General features: G+C 32.8%; 1 protein-coding gene across 2 annotated transcripts in view; it reads left to right on the top strand.

Moving 5' to 3' along the window:
- LOC149806092 (uncharacterized) overlaps positions 1-16,692 on the top strand; it is a 123,250-nt gene extending 106,558 nt beyond the window's left edge. The window contains exon 16 of one of the 2 annotated variants that reach the window (XM_089950969.1): positions 16,382-16,692. The gene's annotated coding sequence lies outside the window, so the exon portion shown is untranslated. Of the gene's footprint in view, positions 1-8,303; positions 11,180-16,381 lie in introns of those variants that run through there. The other variant, XM_089950968.1, reaches the window with a different exon arrangement.
- The last annotated feature ends 2,724 nt before the right edge of the window (positions 16,693-19,416 follow it).

Below are 19,416 nucleotides of genomic sequence, written 5' to 3'. Positions count from 1 at the left end.
AATTGTCAAAGATTTTGGCTTCATCACAGTGTGTAAGTCAAAGGTAATTGTGAAAGATTTTGGCTTCATCACTATGTGTAAGTCAAAGATAATTGTCAAAGATTTTTGCTTTATCACTGTTGATGCTTTAAGTCAAAGGTAATTGTCAAATATTTTGGATTGATCTTCATTCTTTCACATTTATGTATGAGTATAGTATTTTTGGTGTTGTGTTCCCAGGAAGAACTTGTCCATCCCATATCATGTGGTTGTTTTGCTGTCAATTTTTATAGTGATTGAAGACAGTGTAATTGTTACAAGATTTTTAGGGGTCTATTATTATTATTATTATTACATACTTGCTCTTTAAAAAAGTTTCAAAAATATTGTCATAGCTTGTGTTTCTCCATCTGTCTGTTCATCCATCAGTTCATTACCTTATTTACTCCTCAGCCACTGGTTGGAAATTAACCAAAATTATTCGTTTCTTTGTCCATATGGTGACCTGATACAAGAGGTATAATATCTTTGCTCCTTTCCCTGGGAGATCCCTTGGAGATGGGTCATTATGTTGTTTTGGATGTACATTTATACTTTAGCAGTTTCAGTTAGGCAATGAGTGAAAAACTTTGGGTTTCTGACAAGTCATTATCCACAACAAAATATAGGAATAATTGCATCTAGCTGATCCAAATGTGTGTGAATGCCTGAGGTGATGGGGACATTTTTATCCTGCCAATCAAGGCATCTGTATGCATGAAAAGGTGGGAATAATGTTTTCCTGCCTGTCATAGGTGTGTGCATTAGATGGTGGGAATAATTTTTTACTGCCTGTCATGTGTGTGTGCATGAGAAGGTGTGGATAGTTAGATCCTACCTGTTGTGTGTGTGTGTGTGTGTGTGTGTGTGTGTGTGTGTGTGTACAGATATAATTTTATCATGGCTGTCATGTATGTGTGCATAGAAAAAAAGGGATAATTTAACCCTGTACTTGGAAGGTAAGGAAGAAGCCTATTGAGTTTGGGGTCAAAAGGACCAGGGTTGAGGTCAGTGTTGCTGAAGGAGCAAAAATAGTTTATGCAAAACACATTTCAATACTTGACCATGTACCATCAACAAATATTTTGGGATGATTTAAATTCTGGGTATGAAAGAAGGCTGTAGATTTTGTGGTTCAAAGGTCAGTGCTTGAAACCAAGTACCTTGACCAAAGTTTGTGGAGATATTGCATACAAGGTATGGAAGGGACTCTTTGATTCTGAGGTCAAAGGTCAAAGTCACTGGCTGAAAAAAAAAATAGTTTTTGCAAAATAACTTTAGTCTTAGTCCAAGTACCTTGAAAAAATTGTTGATTCTGGGATCTAAAGGTCAAGGTCATGATATTGGTGAGTCTAATAAGAAAATAATGGTTTCTGCACAATATTTTCATTCAAGGCTGCATAGCATGACCAAATGTCATGGTCATGGAGACTCATTGGTCAATAACGTCCAAAGTCAACCATGCCAGTATTTTCCCCAGGCTTTTATACATTCAGGTAAGTGCATGGTATTGTCATGATATTTTAAAAATACATGTTATCTTCATTAAGATTATAAAATGAATATCAATGAAATGTAACAGGATTACATATACAAAGTATTCCTTATTTCCTTATTTCACTAGCGTGGTTTAATGCCAGAACTGAGTAGTCCTTGAATTTAATAAACCATATCCTGCAAGATAAAACTGGCTTTATTTCTTACTTGAATAGACAGACTCATAGGGCAGTACCCACTTCAATTTATTTTTGCTGATGCAACTGTTGTTTGTTGCTCTGAGTATATTATGTAAATATAAGAGCAACTCATGGGTAAGATGGAATTTTCATGAACAAAATCTTCCTCATGACATGTTCTGGAAAAAAACCCAACAAAGACAACAATCATAACTACAAGTACAACAACTACAACTTCTACTTTTATGAAAAGGAATTGTTTGCATTATGCCATTCCCACCCCACCCCCACTGACTATAGGTAACTAAGTAAATCTGATCCAAAATTTAGCAATATTGAGAATTTAAAATTTGATCCATTGATTCCGCCCAACAATATGAACTCTTCCATTCCATGTTGAAACCTGTCCTTTGTGTTTTATTCTCTTTCTTTGGGGAAATCCCTCTATCAGAATCAGATTCACAATTGCCTCTTTCTGATCTTCACAGCCAGGCCAACATACCGCACCAGTGGCCTAGTGGTTAGAGCGTCCGCCTCGGATGCAGGAGGTCATGGGTTCAATCCCCGGCCGAGTCATACTAAAGACTTATATAAATGGTACTAACAGCTGCCTCGCTTGGCACTCAGCATTAAGAGGTTAGATTAGGACTGGTCGGCCTGGTGTCAGGATAATGTGACTGGGTGGGACACACACACCAGGCCAACATGGATGCTGGGTAAATGTTTCGTTTTTTTAAGATGTTGTTTCCATTTATCAGAATGACCTTTAAGAATTTGCTGAACTTAAAATATGTGTAACATTTCAAACTGTTAGTGGAAATGACTGAAATACATATAACACACACTAGACTCCATCATAATGGATGATCACGTGATCTCTGTCAGTGCATTGGTAAAACCAACATCAAAGGTCATGCAACACAAGTACTATAGATAATGGCTAAGTGAGTGAGTAATTATCCTGGATTATATTAATTACATACCCAAGAAGAGGTAACAACAATTGTCATTTGATTGGTAGGGATTTGAATTTGGTGATGCAATTTTTATTTAAAAGATTAAATTTGTAAAGGATATTGGGAAACATTGAAGCATATTGACACTGGTGCAAAGCATATCAATGGGTTCTAAAGCATCAAGGGCTGAAATGACAGCATATCGAAACTGCTGTAGGAAAAGTCCCAGCGGAAAACAATGCATGATAATGCCTACATAGAGGACTATTAAAGTGTGTGTACCATGTGTCTTTCAGGGTATTCTTTAGTGTTTTACCTTGCTTTCACTCTGCAGGCAATAAATACTTGAAGTTAAATAGCTCCATTTGCAGATGATAAATACTTGATGTTAAAGAGCTTTTTTGATCTGTCAGATGTGTCAGATGTTTAGGTTTGGACTTTTATGGCACATCAGCATTGGTTATTTAGTGCCAAGGCATTTGGAGTAAAGTTAAGGGTATGGTAGCCAACCTGAGATGATCCAGTGGTAGGATTTGAACCCTTTCAGCCAAGACTCCAACACAATGTGACCACTCCGGTGGCCTAGTGGTTAGAGCGTCCGCCTCGGATGCGGGAGGTCATGGGTTCGATCCCTGGGCCGAGTCATACCAAAGACTTACAAAAATGGTACTAACAGCTGCCTCACTTGGCGCTCAGCATTAAGAAGTTAGTGTTAGGACTGGTTGGCCTGGTGTCAGGATAATGTGACTGGGTGGAACATCATGCTACATGTCTGCAGCATGATGCCCCAGTGCTAGACATCACTATAAGCTGCCACACTGCAGACATCGTAGCAATATGACTGAAAAATTGTTAAAGCTACATTAAAAATCCAGATCACACACACACACACACACACAATGACCACTGAGCCACCATGGCTTCTACCTACCTAAGTCATCTTTTTGGACACACAGGAAGGTGTATTGAGGCTCTTGTACTTTCTCAAGGTTGTTGATGATTTTATGTGACATCTCAAGTACAAATTATTTTTATAAATTGATCTTTTATCCAATGAATACCTTTCTCCAACACGTTTATTTTTCTCATTTAAGCAACATTAGACTGTATATAAAGTTTATCATCATTTTCTGCTCAGATTAATTTGACCTCTTAAATAGTTCTAAAACTTTGGAAAAGTGTGCCTGTTTGGAACAATTATTACTGAAGATTGAGTTTCAGATAACTATCTCTCTTTTACTGGAGATATTTTATTGAGGAATTTATTAATGATTTTGAGGCCTTAATCCACCTGACCCACATATTATATGAATTTAAGGCCTGCTTTTCCATCATAAAGCTTTACTAAACACAAAATATTGCTTCAAAATATATTCTGACCAATCAAAATGGAGCAATATTTTCTGTTTAAAATGTTTTAAGATGGAATTGTTAGATTTAGTTTTATGATGGAAGCTTACTTGAGTGAATAGTAATACATTTTCATGTTGGATTTGGATCTATTCTTGTTTGATATAACATTTATTAGTTGAATTATTAAGTAAAATTTGATGAAAGGAGATGGGAATTTTGTATTGACATACTGGTATTAAGTGCGATGTTTCATTAGCATTTTGTCTGCTTAAAGCTTTTATAAGACAGGTCTCACAGGTATTGACCTAACAAATGAAACACTTAATTGTCGTTTTTTCACTAGAACTTTAATGATACAATGATACTGTATATTCAAGCGCTGTGAGTCAGATCCAGTGGCAAAATTCATAAACCCTGATCTGCTGTCACATAATGTGCTGGCAGATCTGGTTCTATGCAGTTTGTACTTATAGATCCTGATCTGAGTGCACATTATGCAATGGTAGATCAGGGTCGATATTGTCATCTGCAGTTGGACCTGACCAATAAACAATTGTAATAGGTGGGAAATATCAATATTTTGTGGTGATACAACACTATAAATTCAGACTTTTCATTTGATGGTCATGTAGACATTAATGTACATATGTATTACAGTTTACATCATCTGGAAGTCTTTGTACAGTGACACATACAGTCTCCAAACACTGGAGGCAATACACAGCCCTGTGTCTGGCTCATGATAACAAAACCATTCTAGAAGGATACATTAAAAAGATACATTAGTCAAAGTAAAGGTCAGGGATATTTTCAGGATTTTTGTATACAGACTGATTATGATGATTAAATGCAATGAATTTTTGCTTTGAACTATCAACAAGTTCAAATTATAACACATTATGATGTAACCCATTATGATGTAACCCATAATGATGTTGCCATTGTTACCATTATATAACCATTATTGCCATTGTTGCCATTATATAACCCATTATATTGTTGCCTTCATATTTTTACAAGAATTAAAGGTTCCCTGATCACTGAGCTTTATACATTTGAAAAAGTATTTCTCATATTAGAGAGCTATCGATTGTAAAAGTCACAAAGGTCATGTAGGCATTCAGAACTGACTATTTCAGTAATGGGTATCATTTTTTAGAATTTGATTCTACATACCTTTAAGTGGCAAATATTCATTTCATTTGGATTCTTTTATGTCCACTTTCCTTTGGAAGGTCAAGAAGTGCATATGGCAAAATCAATGTTAAAGTATGTAGACACTTTTGGATGAAATGAACCTGAAGGTGTGATCCAGTACAATCTGGATTGAATGTTGTGCACTGTGATGTCACAATGAAAGCTACGCATATTGATAAATTCGTACTACCCTATATTGTGACGATTCCACTCAAAGTGCCCTTGTCTTGACCCATGTTTAGCACATGGCCACCATTGTGAATGACCACGGAGATCGATAATTTTCATCTGGAAGTTTCTTGATGATATTTAAAGTGCAGAGTATTCAATAATCTGGAATGAATGGACTTTGCTTAAAGAAAATTAGTGTTAAAATATTAAAGTTCAATTTAAATTAAATTTAAAAGGAGTTAATGTTCATACATGACCAGTGTGACTTGTACTATAGAAACTGCATGTTTACATCCCCCCCCCCAACTCCCCCAGTATGTAATATGGGGGTTGGTATATCTATCACTATATTTGTATATCATTCTGTCCCTTGTTTCTGGAGCTTAAATTGGAAACTTTAAGATATCATTAGGAAACTTGCTACATATATTAGACAGTCTTACAGATGTACCTTTTGATGTTTTCAATTTTGTTTATGGAGGAAGGGGGCTATTCAGAATTGTTCAATTTTAATATTTTCAGTATCTTTCCTCATTTTTATGTCAGTTCAACACACCAAAGCTGTTTAGGATATCTTTGAAATTTGATACTAGACAAATGGTAAAAATGCCTTCTGCAATTCAGAGTTCATCAGTTTCCATATTTTCATGTTTATATCTCTTTGTCTTTCAGTCTATTTATCCATTACCCACACTTCCATTTCCAAGACAAAACTCACAAACCTTTTAAGATATCAATTTGGCACATAAATTTATGTAATGGTGTAGATTTGTCTTCTGCAGTTCACAGTTCTTCAGTTGCAACATTTTTAATCTCTTAATCCATTTGTTCATTCTTTCATTCGTCCTTCCATCATACTTTATTTTTCTGAAGCTGAATTCCTAAACTGTTCTAGATCACTCTTTAAAAATGGTGTACATATTGGGCTAGTGGTTGAAACATCCATCCATCCATTCAGCCACACACCCACCACCCTTCCATCCATCCATCCATCCATCCATCACTTTAGTTTCTGTAGCAAAAGTCCAAAAACATTTCTATGTAACTGGTGCACTTATTGGACTAGTAGTCTTTATGTACCTTTTGATGTTTTTGTCTCATTGTTGTCTCATAACAGCAGACATGATTATGGTTAAGGGAGGTAATGCAGTCAGTAATTTTGGACCATCTAACTCTTCATTCATTTTAAAGGTAACTATTGAGAATTAAGTTTGAGTAAATTTTACCAGAGAAATGGAGTTTGAATCTGCACATAACATTCTACTAAAAATAGTACATTTTTTGAAGATTTTCTCTATAATTGACTTTGAAAACAAGAAATGTGCTATGTATTGTTCTTTGGATTACACGTTCTTGTGGGATGTTGCAATTCATCATAAATACTAATTCTTTTGTGACATGTGCAGAGAAGATGTCCTTTAAAGTAGAATTATTTTGACATTTATACTGAAACAGCCATTGCATTCTTCAGTATGAATTTATTACAAACATTGGTTTTTTTCAATTAGCCAGGAAAAAAATTACTAATTCCACCTTCTCATTTAGAAAATTTAGCTAGTAATTAGATTCTAAGGAATTTAAAAAGACAGTTCTTTTTGTAAAACTTATTTTTTTTCTTTTGTTTGTAAGCTGTGTGCAGCTGCTGAACTGTGAAAATTAATTGTTGATTATCTATATTCTTTCTATCTTGTGCCAGACAAGTTTGTAACTAATAATGAACAGAAGTGTTAATATTGTTAACAAAATTAAAAACAAAAGCACCACTGTTAATTTTGTTGTGAAATTCCCAAAACTTGGGAGCAAAATTGTTCCATAAAAGGGAACAACAGACAAGAAGTGTCTCTTTTATAGCTCAGTAAATTTTCTGTCCATGCTCACTGGAGCATGGTCTTTTGCGCAACAGATTGAAATCAGTTTTTGCATGGGAACCATAAACATGATGATTTGTAACATGCATTAAAAACTTAAAACTTGAGTCAATATGTCACAAAAAGGTGGTGCCTTTGTAATCATCTCATGTGCATTACTCACTCTTTCTAATGATGTGTACCAGTTTATAGTGAAACCACCTATAATGAAGTACATTTGCTACTGTCTAGAGTACACCAATCCCTGTTTATAATGTGTATCACTTTTTTGTGAAACCACATACAATGAAGTTAATTTTTTTATGTCTAGAGTACACCAATCCCCTTTTATAATGGTTATAACTTTATAGTGAAACCATCTTACAATGAAGTACATTTGTTACTTTCTAGAGTACACCAATCCACTTTTTTAATGTGTTTCACATTATGGTGAAACCACCATACAATGAAGTACATTTGTTACTTTCTAAAGTACACCAATCCACTTTCTTAATGTGTCTCACTTTATAGTGAAACTACCTTACAATGAAGTACATTATACATGCAATGTTAGTACTACTCAATACTGACATTATAAAAGGAACCATGTCATAATGAAGGGTCTTATATGAGGACACACTGTAAAAGGAAATGTGTGATAATGAAAGGCCTTATTGGGAGGGAGTATTGTATACTTGTACTAAGCAATGAAAATAAGATGTACATCGATTTTAGTGTTTTCCAAGCAATTATTTTCAGCTGTAATCGATAAAGTTGATACGTGTGATCATACATTGGTTTTGGAAATAAAGAATACAAGGTAACGGGGTATTTTGGTATGTTTTATACAATGTTTGAAGTTAAAACTAAATACCTTTCTTCCTTTACTCATCATGCCTTCTCAAGCTTTTTGAATTTATTTTTTTAATTATTGATCAAAAACAGTATTTTTTTGTGTGAATGTAATTTTATTTCAATGAAAACTCTGTATTCTGATAAATTGTAATATATTACATTTTGCCATTCAAATCTGTTTTTTTTAAAAGTCAATACTCAGTACATTGTTGTTTCTATCTTAATTTCAGCGTGTTATACAGGAGCAAGTGTTTAATTTCATGGAAAACAGCCAAACCATTTCTCTTTTAACATAGGATTCATCAGGGAAGAGATAATCTCCAACATGGAAAACTAGGCCAAACCATTTCTCTTTTAACATAGGATTCATCAGGGGAGAGATAATCTCCAACATGGAAAACTAGGCCAAACCATTTCTCTTTTAACATAGGATTCAACTCATTGAGATTATCTCCAGCTGATAAGTAGCCTATTAAAATAGTGGAAAGATAACAAGAACAGGATGCAATATGAAATTAAAGGAAAATTATTGTAATTAATTTGTTGTATTAGTATTTTATACCATCTGATTCCAGGAGTGGTTGCCATGGTAATCTTGACTTGTGGAAAATGTATAATTCTTAAAATTGGAGGAAAGCATGCTAAATACTGTTTTGCATGTATTCTTAGTTTTTATCAATCTATTTGTGTGTTTACTTAAGTACGTATGTATGTATATATGTACGTACGTACGTAGTACGTATGGATGTATGTATGTATGGATGGATGGATGGATGTATGTATGTATGTATGTGTGTAGATAATAAACTAGCTATTTGGGTATCTGTCTCTCAAATGTGGATTCAATTTTTTATGAGTGTCATTGCTTGTGGGTACTTAGATCTATGGATTAGTCTTAGGTGTCCATTTCCTTCCAACATGGTTCATCTTTCACTGGCTTAAAAAGGAATCATAAAATCAATGAGTTTTTGATGCACCATGTAGGGCTTATCTGATAGCTAACAGAGGCTGAATTTTGGTGCCTGTTTTGCCATATCTTGCCACTTGTTTCGTATCAAGAACTCTCAGCTAACATAGGTAAATAAATCACATAATTTATTTAAAACAAATGTCAAAGGAACACATGAAATTACACCATTTTTAAACTTTGGTTTCAAATGCAAGCATGCCCCAAGACTCCCATAACAGTCTTGCTTGCTTATTGGATAGCCACTCGTTTTTCATGAACAGCCACATGTTAATGTAAATTTACAGCATATTTTATCTCAGTATCTCTCTGTTAGAAATGTGTACATATTATTTTCTTGTAATTGTTGTTTATATTTTTTAATCTAAAACAGACAAAATATTATGCTTATTTTTTTTTAAAGATACTGCTGTGTGTGGAGTCATATAAATTGGAAATATATATTTGGCTATATATATAGATACTTGTGTGTACGTGTATCTATAGGACACCCAATTAGAAATTCTTCCTATTTAGTGACTGACTTGTTCATTCTTTGTGTGTATTTTTAATTGCTTCTCATATCACCTTCTCTTGCATGAGTCATTTTTTTCTGTTGTTACTTTCCCTTCTACCTTTACCAAAACACCTGCTGTAGCTAGTTTGACTTTTTAAAACAGTAACAACTTTATGCTTATTGAGTGTTCCCTACATGAGATGGAGTAATGGAATCAATATCTGATATGGAATATTATGCACATGACTACGTGGTTTTTAAAATTAACTTTCCTCCAATTTTTTACTGCTGCTATCCATCCAACTTTTACTTGAAGTTTTTTTCCTCCTTCCTATCTATGATTCATTTTTCACTTAGGTTACCCATTTGGATGTCCTTGGCAGGCATTTAAATTTCTTTATAGAAAATAACTCTTAATTTGTATGAACTTGTTTCTTATTTGAAATGCAAACATAATCTGCCATGGTTTTATATACCATTAGTCTAAATTAAAATGTAAGAAATTTTAGGAGCTTAAGAAAACGAAAATTATTGTGTGCTTATAATTATTTCTATACTTATTTATACACATCAGAACAGATAATTAGGAGATGTTTTCCAAGAATTACAAACACAAGATGAAATGACCAGGCCCCAGTTTTGTAAATTTCTCAAATTCTTCATCAGATTAACTCTTTCGTGGCACACACAATGTTAATAAGTGAGACATAGCAGTCACTTCTCTGCATTATATCATCGAAAACAGTTTGCTACAGTTTACAATAAGTTTTTCAACAATGCTTGGATCACAGGCTTCCCATGCAGGCTCTTATTTTCTTTTTAAATATGTTTCCTATCATTTTATTGGAAGAGTGAAATTTTCGAATGAAAATAAAATAAGGTATTGAGGATTAAAAATCAGTCATAATACAGTATTTTCATCCCACTCCACCCCCAACCTTATTTTATCTCAAAGGAAAATGTAAGTATATTCTTAGATTTGAGTAAGTTCTTGTTTTCTATTATAGGAAGACTTCATTATGAGAAAATGTGAAATGAGTTATTTTTCATCTTCTCAGCTAACTCTACCTGGGACTAAAAATTGCAATATTGATATAATGTAAAATCTTGATTTGGGAAAACGTTTGAGAAATTTAGCAAAACTTGGGCAAGGACATACACTGCATGTTATTGTGGCTTTTCCTCTGAATTGTAAAGTTTGTCATGATAATGTAAAATCTCACTTTAAAGAAAAGTTTGAGAAATTTTGTGAAGGTGGGTCTTCAGTATACATGTATATTGTTATGGAAGGTAAACTGTATGGATCAGTCAATATATATTGTTATTAAAGGTAAACTGAATGGATTGGTAATATATATTATGAAAGGCTAACTGTATTGATTGGTCAGTATATATTGTTATGAATGGTAAACTGTATTGATTGGTCAATATATATTGTTATGGAAGGTATACTTTGGATTGGTAATATGTATTATGAAAGGTAAACTGTATGAATTGGTCAATATATATATTGTTATGAAAGGTAAACTGCACGGATTGGTCAATATATATGTATTGTTATGGAACATAAACTGGATGGATTGGTCAATATATATTGTTATTAAAGGTAAACTACATGGACTCATCAATATATATATATATATATATATATATATATATATATATATATATATATATATATATATATATATATATATATATATTATGAAAGGTAAGCTATATGGACTTGTCAGTATATATTTTGAAAGGTAAATTATTTGGACTTGTCAGTATATTTTATGAAAGGTAGACTATATTGATTGTCAATATATATTGTTAGGAAAGGTAAACTGTATGGACTTGTCAATATATATTGTTAGGAAAAGTAAACCGAATGGATTGTCAATATATATCGTTAGGAAAGGTAAACTGCTATGTCTTTTGGTTAAGTTAAACGTAACAAGTGTTAAGCATGATATGTGATTAGTATGGACTCTTAAAATGTGTTAAGCATGATATGTGACTAGTATGGACTCTTAAAAGGTGTTAAGTATGATATGTGACTAGTATGGACTCTTAAAATGTGTTAAGCATGAGATGTGATTAATATGGACTCTTAAAAAGTGTTAAGCATGATATGTGATTAGTATGGACTCTTAAAAAAGTCTTGCATGCATAAGACTCTTCTCTCTGTAAATACTTTTTAAATTAATTTAAATAAAGAAATTGTTTCTTCTATACATGTATTCCATATTTAGCTTTTATACACATGCAAAATGTAAGTAGTAGTGGTTCACCAGAATGACACATTCTGATAAAGTATATGTTTTATTGTTTTTCAAAAATTCCAGTTTGTTGGTATTTGCTATATAATATATCTATTAAGTAATTGATCATGTAAAAACAGTAATTGAACATGACTAACATTTCCACACATGAAAACATGATGACTCCTATATTATCATTCCTTATCTAAAGTCAAAATCTGTCATGCTACATCTAAATTACATATGTTCTGTATGAAAACATTATGACTCCTATATTGTCATTCCTTATCTAAAGTCAAAATCTGTCATGCTACATCTAAATTACATATGTACTGTATGAAAACATTATGACTCCTATATTATCATTCCTTAAGTCAAAATCTGTCATTCACTAAGACTGCATCTCAATTACATATTATGATGTTCTGTATGAAAACATTATGATTCCTATATTATCATTCCTTAAGTCAAAATCTGTCATTCACTAAGACTACATCTCAATTACATATTATGATGTTCTGTATGAAAACATTATGACTCCTATATTATCATTCCTTATCTAAAGTCAAAATCTGTCATGCTACATCTAAATTACATATGTACTGTATGAAAACATTATGACTCCTATATTATCATTCCTTAAGTTAAAATCTGTCATTCACTAAGACTACATCTCAATTACATATTATGATGTTCTGTATGAAAACATTATGATTCCTATATTATCATTCCTTATCTTAAGTCAAAATCTGTCATTCACTAAGACTACATCTCAGTTACATATTATGATGTTCTGTATGAAAACATTATGATTCCTATATTATCATTCCTTATCTTAAGTCAAAATCTGTCATTCACTAAGACTACATCTCAATTACATATTATGATGTTCTGTATGAAAACATTATGATTCCTATATTATCATTCCTTATCTTAAGTCAAAATCTGTCATTCACTAAGACTACATCTCAATTACATATTATGATGTTCTGTATGAAAACATTATGATTCCTATATTATCATTCCTTATCGAAGATCAAAATCAGTAATATGTGATGTATATTTTTTAGCTTGATATGTATAGTCATTTTTTTCTACGATGATTTACATTACATCAAAAATTTGTGTTATTCGTTCTGGTTTTTTTTGTAAATTTCGAGAGAGAGAGACAGACAGACAGACAGACAGATATGTTGGATATGCAGCACAAAATGTATGATGTGTATTAAGAAAAGATAAATTTAAGAATGTTTACAGCAAGTGTATTCAGACTGTTTGGTATAATAATAATTATTTTCAGTATTACTTAAGTTAATTATTTGAAAATTTCTATCCACATTATGATGACTAGTGTTTGTTAGGTGACAATTAAAGTCTTATTGATTTAAAAATTTAAACTTTTCATTTTTATCGTGTTTTATGAATGCCAGACAGTATCACCTAAATATGGTAATATTCAAACTGTCAAGCAAATGTATACCCTGAGGAAATGGCAGTGTATTGCATATTAGTTTTAGTAATTCTGATAATATTGTTTGGTTGATTTCATGATTTGGATTATTATTTATCAATAAAACATCCCATTTTAACAAAACAGAATAGTTTGTTAAAAGCAGTTCTTTTATTTAGTATGTGTTTTCTCACCAAAATGTAATAATATATACATTTTTTTATAGATCTAAGACTGTAGTAAGTAACTGAGGCAAGCTTGCTCAGTTAGAATTGTGATATCAGTTTTATATTTTGAATATTATTTTTGACATTAAATGAATTTATTGCATTAACATTTGTATTTTGTCCTGTATTTTCCTCAGTTTTTTTGTCCGATGAGGCATGCATATGACTTTGGAATTTTGGATGATTTTTTTCTCTCAGAATGTTCTTTTTCTTCTGATGGTGTTATGGTACATCAAGTCTGCCTGAATTGGTCAAGAAAATGTATTGTACAGGTCCATGATATAACTGCTGTAGAAATGTTCATCTGAGGTTTAAGTGAAGTTTTAAAAGAATGAAGTCAGAGAACCATGGTTCATACTTTCTTATTTCTACAGAAATTTTGAAAATAGCATCAAGTTTTGCAATTGATTCATGTCACATGGGACCTATAAGAATTACAAAAGTTCATATTGTGCTTCAATGGAATCAATGACCAGCAATGTGATGAACCAACAATGATCACTGTTCTTTTGATTTTAGATCATTGTTCTTGGTGCCTTTAGGTCTTTAATCTTCCTAGTTGATATACCATCAAACAGGAACTGAATTTCTGGAAAATGTCAAATCCAGTAAACAAAGTTACATTACAATAGCATATAATAGAATTTTAAAAAATTTAAAAACTAACAAACAAATAATTATGTTAAGGATATATAACACTATTAAATTCTGATCAGTGTCATTTGGAGAAGCAACTGGATTTTCAATGCAATTAATTTAGTGGCACCTGTCCCACTTGGTGAGGATTTAAGCGAAGGAGTGCAATCAGATGCAATTGATTTTGGGGTAACAAATCTTCAGAATTCAGAAATTATGAATAATCTGGACCAGAAACTTTCACATTTGCAACAACATGAAAGGAATGAAATTAAACAGTTATTACTTGAATATAAGCACTTATTTCCAGATGTTCCAACAAGAACAAACAATATTTTTCATGATGTTGAAATTGTAAATTCCACACCTGTCAAACAATACCCATACAGGATGAACCCTCTCAAACAGGAATACTTGAAAAAAGAAATTCAGTATTTGCTGGAAAACGATTTCATAGAGCCCAGTAAAAGTGACTGGAGTTCACCATGTATACTTGTTCCAAAACCAGATAAAACCTTCTGTATGTGCACTGATTATAGGAAGGTGAATATTGTGACAAAAACATTTATTTCTATTACCAAGAATCCATGACTATATTGATAAGATTGGAAATGCCAAGTAAGTCACCAAATTTGACCTGATGAAAGGATTTTGGCAAATTCCACTGATGGAAAGAGCAAAGAAAATTTCGGCATTCATGACTCCAGATGGACTTTATCATTATAAAGTGATGCCATTTAGGATGAAAGGTTCACCAAGTACTTTTCAGTGTCTAATGAATATGATTACCTGTGGTCTAGATAATTGTGATGCTTACAACGATGATGTCATCATCTACAATGACACCTCAAAAGAACATTTAGCAACAATTCGGAGATTCTTGGACAGACTCACTGATGCAAGTTTGACAATTAATTTATCCAAAACTGAGTTCTGCCATGCTTGTGTAACATTTCTAGGACATATTGTGGGACTTGGACAAGTTAAACCTATAGATGCTAAGGTCAAGGTTGTCTCTGAATTCTCTGTGCCTGTTAGTAAAAAGCAACTGATGCGACTTTTAGGTATGGCTGGATACTATCAGACATTTTGTTCCAATTTTTCTGTAATTGTTGAACCCCTGTCAAATTTATTGAGCAAGAAAACCAAGTTTCATTGGATTGAAAAATGTCGGGAGGCTTTTGATAAGTTAAAATCCATACTTAAGAGTGCACCAGTTCTTATGGCTCCAAATTTCAGTCAATCATTTAAACTGTCTGTTGATGCAAGGGATGTTGGGGTTGGAGTAGGTTTGATTCAAGAAGATAAAAATGGTGTAGATCATCCAGTGTGCTATTTTTCTAAGAAATTAAGTAAGTGCCAAAGAAATTATTCCTCAATCGAGAAGGAATGTTTGGCTTTGACACGGACATTACAAGATTTTGAAGTTTACATTAAAGCTCCTTCTTCGATTATTGTGTTTAGTGACCACAACCCCCTTACTTTCATTGGCAAGATGAAAAACAAAAATCAAAGACTACTAAGATAGAGTTTGTTTTTACAGGAATATAATATTGACATTAGGCACATCAAGGGAAAAGATAATTTAAAAGCAGATGTGCTTACCCATGTATAGAAAGGCATTATTTCATGTACACTTTGTGTAATTCATAAGAGTTCTTTTTTATGTTATTTTTATTTTAAAAAACCTCATATATATAATTAATCTATGGTAAAAAGAAAGCATTATTGTATAAATCTTTATTTTTATGGGGGAAGTGTTTTGTATATTTGATTTAATTTATATTTGATTTAATTTAATTATTTGTTGTTAGTTTTAAATCTTTTTAAATTCCATTTCATGCTATTTTAATGTAACTTTATTTACTGGATTTGATTTTGTCCAGAATAGAGTTCAGTTCTAACGGATTTATTTTTACGTAAACAACTTTATAGAGACATTGTATCTAATGCTGACCTAGTTCCTGACCTTGATTCAGAAATCAGGGACAGTTGTAGTAAACAACTTGTTAAAACTTTTTTTTAAATATTCTTTCCTAGAGGTAAAACCAGTGATTTCAGTTAAGGCCATACTGGAAGTACATGATGTTAGGCATGTAAAAAGCTTCTTTTTTGTTCTAGAAAGACAACCATGTGACCATCATTCGGGCATCTGTTTTGCATTGTAGTTAGAATTATTATTGATGTTTTGAGAAAGAACAGTCATTGGTGCCTTAACACTTAAGAAGTTAATTTTTTATGTTATGACGAGTTTTGGGATAATTAGGACTGTTTTCTCTTCTTCAGATTATTTGGATTTCAAGCAATTGTTTTCCCTGGAAATTAATTCTTGGACAAGGACATATATCGAAATTTATACAAAATTAAGAAGACTGGAATAATATTTTCTGTGATTCAACTAGAGACTGTTGTCACTGCAGCACTTTATAGGTTACAACAGTCGTCATCATCTTCCATTTTGGATTTCATCAGGATTCGAACTCTGTTTCATTTAGGACTTTTTAATTATAGGACTTCTATTTTTTTTATTTCTTGAATTAATTTTGGATTTGATTCGTAAAACCGTAAATTCTTTTTCTCATTTGTACCTCGTTTTTCTAGGGAAATAAATTATTTGTTAAATTTTACAAAGCTTGTTGTCTTCGCTCTTTTCTGTTATCTTTTATAAGAGCCTAAGCACGAAACAATAATAATTAAAATTAAGCAGGAATATGTCTTATGAATGACATACAATTGAGGCAAAATAAAGAAATATAGCATTTATACACTCATGAAAGGGCATCTTTAATCAGATTATCTTTTCCTTTGACGTGCCTAGTGTTGTCTATTCGCAGCATTAGACTCGACCACAAGAATCTCTGAATTTTGTTTTTCATTTTGTTAATGAAAGCAAGATGATTATGATCACTAATTAATCACAGAATGAGCTGAATATACACTTCAAAGTGTTGCAAGGCCAGAATCAAAGCCAAAAATTCTATCTTGACTGTGGAATCAACAATTTCTCTGGTACTTGTTTAGTTTTTTTTTAAGAAAAATAGCAAACTGGATGATCCAACCATTTTTATCTTCTTGAATCAATACTCCACCAACCCCTACATCGCTTGCATCAACATTAATTTTGAATAATTGACTGAAATTTGGAGCTGAGAGAACTGGTACAGTTTTAAGGGTGGCCTTTAATTGTCAAAAGATTCCTGACACTTGTCAGATCAATGAAACATGCATTTCATAATCGACAAGTTGCTCAGAGGCTCAGCAGTTATGGATACATTTTGGAAAATTTCTAAAGTCACCACAGTTAGATTGCATTCCTTCATTTACATCCACAGTATGGGAAAGGTACAACTAAATTTATGCAATGATTAACTGGATTATCTTTACCAAAATATTCCATTAACGTATTTGTATGACAAAGTTGTTTCTGTTTCCGCTTCCCAAGAGTGTTAATGATAAATGGATTTTGTGATATGGGCAAGTGAGCCAGAACTCTATCATGAGGCTTTCCTTTTTAGACCTGTTATGCATTAATTTCACTTTTGACTGAGTACAGTGAAGATTAGTTCCTATTACTTCTCAAGTATTTGACAACTGATATTTGAAATTAGAAACATAGTCAAAAAGTTTTATCGTGGAATTTAATTTTTATATGAAGTTCCTGTTTTAATGACTTCGGTAGTACAGGACAGTATGTCAGAAGGCTAGTTCAAAAAGACTTAAACCTAATGATTCTTAAACTGATTCCATTACAGCAAAGAACAAAAAAATGAACACCCTCGTGCCAATCCTTTCCTGTATCAAAGCAATATCATATTATGCAAGGTTTAATGAAATCTGTCGAAAAGTCCTTGACTTTCAAGGTGATAGGCAGAAGATTTAAACATATGGATACCAAGTTTATACATAACTTCTTGGAAAATCCCCGGCATTAAATGCCACCCTTAATCAGACTATAATGATTTGGCAAGGCGACAAAGTGTAAACAATTATCAAAGCTTCTGCTATGGTTTTATGTTTTATTATTTCTCAAAGGAACTGCCTTTGTAAATCTCTTTGATGCACACGTTATGGTCAACAAATATTGGTTGCCTGGCTTGCTTTTAAGTAAGGAACCAACACTGCCATATTTCTGCTAAAGGGTTCATGAAATGCAGGAATAGGTTGTATATTCCGACTGGGTCTTCCTACCGTTCGAGAGTGTGACAAGATCTATTGTATTTACAAACATCACTTTTAATTCTCGGACAATAAAAAGTGATTTAACTTTTTGTGATAAGTCTTATTGAATCCTAAATGACCCGACGGGAGTTTCATGGGCACGACGAAAAATTTCCTGTCGATATGACTTTGAAACGACAATGTGATAGCTCACTGTCCACATATCTCCAGCGAGTACCACAGGTTGTCATCTAATAAGGACCATATTTTTCACATAAAACATAGATGTACTTGTGCTGCTTCAACTTCACTAATAACCATATGAAACAAACAGGAGATCTCACGATACTTTTCCTGGTCGACAATAAGTGCGTGTCTCTGATTAGAATCGAGAGATTGAGTCGTAAAAAGAGGACAACAGTGATCAATATATATATTGATTGATCACTACTAGGAGCAAATGTGACCTCATTCAGAGACTGATCAATAAAAGTAACAGTTAAAGGAACTATTTCCTGATCAACATAATTGTCAAGAGCTCTATTTGATATACAACTGGTAAATGCACAAGCAGGATGTAAATCAGGGATTTCAACTTTATGATCAAAACAAGGCTTGTCAGTCACTATTGGATTAACCACTATCTTATCTCCAGCTAGATCATTCCATAGTAATAAACGAATATCCTGAATAACATAATAATTCAATGCTACAAACAGTCTCGGGTCCTGAGACTAAGTCTGATGCCAAATGAACATAATGGAGACGAGCATTAACAAAGCCGCACTCTACTCTTAGAGCAAGAATATTTCATTAGAAGACAACTTCTCAGACGAAGGCAAAGTACCTGATAGCAAAAGACTCTGAGAGGCTTCTGTGTCCCTTAACATTTTAAATGGGTTGGGCTTGACAAAATGACTAATAATCGATGGAGATTCTTTGGACAGGAATGGTTGATAACTCTCAGAAATAGAACCAGGCTGGAGTTTGTTTGACCTAACCAATGTATGGCTTTCAATAGAAGACAGTGATTATGACTTCTTAGAAATAAGAGCATTTGGAATAGCGCTGTCTTTGTTCTGTTGCTTATTTTTCAACCTGTAGCAACTCGAAATGATGTGACCGTTCTTTTTTCAGTAAGTGCACGATGGAAGAGATAAAGA

Source organism: Sinohyriopsis cumingii, chromosome 2 (assembly GCF_028554795.1).
Source record: "Sinohyriopsis cumingii isolate HCF-2022 chromosome 2, ASM2855479v2, whole genome shotgun sequence".
NCBI lineage: Eukaryota > Metazoa > Mollusca > Bivalvia > Unionida > Unionidae > Sinohyriopsis > Sinohyriopsis cumingii.
The sequence above is the reverse complement of the archived record's forward strand: the minus strand, read 5'-3'. Positions and strand labels throughout refer to the sequence as shown.